Here is a 1021-nt window from a genome sequence, read left to right as displayed (position 1 = left end):
TGCCCGCCTCTACTACATATATCGCCCAGAAATACAGCAGGGCCTTCGCAGGTTATTTCAGGAAGGGGCCAGAGTGCACATCATGTCCCTTAAAGGTGAGAAGTGAGAAGTGGGGACCAGGCATGTGGTTGGTTGTAGGAGGGACACCGTGGGAGACACCAGCAGAGGCGATTGTCCCAGGGAAGCCTGTCCAGGCCTGAGCCAGCCTAGACCCCCATTGACACCCAGGAGACCTTGTCTTGGCAGGGGATGGTCCAAAGGGGAAGAGGGTAGAGGCCTACTGGGCCCTGACTACTGTCTCCTTTCTTTGGTCTTAGAATTTAAATACTGTTGGGCCAAGTTGGTGTACAATTTGGGAATGCCATTCATGCCTTGGTACCAATTCAATGAAAATTATCAATTACTGGTTACCCAGCTGAAGAAGATTCTCAGGTGAGAGGCTTTCTAGTACCAAATCCGCTGTCTCCCTGGCCTCTGTACTGCCCCTCAGGCCTTTCTTTGGTCCCTGACCAGACCCACTCCAGCCTGGCCCTTTTACACCCCAGGCAGTCCCTTGGTGCTCCCCCCATCTCAGGGCATCTTTCCTTGCTCTCCTGGGCTCTTCTGCCAGAGGCCCCTTTCTGCTGTTAGGCTGACCTTTGTCCCCCAGTCCTGGGGCCCCTGACCTGGCTCCTTCCCACAGGCCAGTCACAGAGCCCAGTCAGTAAACTGAAGGCAGACAGGTCTGAGTATGCATAAGGTGACACTTAGTAGCTTTGAGAAGCATCCTCTCTACAAGTTGACAAGAGAATCAGGTCCTCCTTGTCCTAGCCAACTAACACAGCCAGTGGGGGAAAGCACTTAGTACACAACACTGCTCCAGAAACGCATCTGTGGGGGCCTGCTTGCTGCTGCTGCCACTGTACCCTGAAGCCCATTTTCTCTGCAGCCTCTGAGATGACCTGCTCCAGTCCAGGATGGTCACCCACCGCTGCTGCTACCGGTGGAACTTGCCAGCACTCCGAACCCTTACCAGTGCCAA

The 1021-nt window shown here is 54.5% G+C and overlaps 1 long non-coding RNA gene across 1 annotated transcript; it reads left to right on the top strand.

Annotated features, from left to right (window-relative positions):
• Positions 1-9: 9 nt before the first annotated feature.
• LOC111722972 lies at positions 10-1001 on the top strand. Its single transcript, XR_002771595.1, has 3 exons — positions 10-95; positions 318-432; positions 929-1001. It is a non-coding gene; the product is annotated as an uncharacterized LOC111722972 (long non-coding RNA).
• The last annotated feature ends 20 nt before the right edge of the window (positions 1002-1021 follow it).

Source organism: Otolemur garnettii, unplaced genomic scaffold (assembly GCF_000181295.1).
Source record: "Otolemur garnettii isolate 467f Iridium unplaced genomic scaffold, OtoGar3 scaffold07511, whole genome shotgun sequence".
Taxonomy (NCBI): domain Eukaryota; kingdom Metazoa; phylum Chordata; class Mammalia; order Primates; family Galagidae; genus Otolemur; species Otolemur garnettii.
The sequence above is the reverse complement of the archived record's forward strand: the minus strand, read 5'-3'. Positions and strand labels throughout refer to the sequence as shown.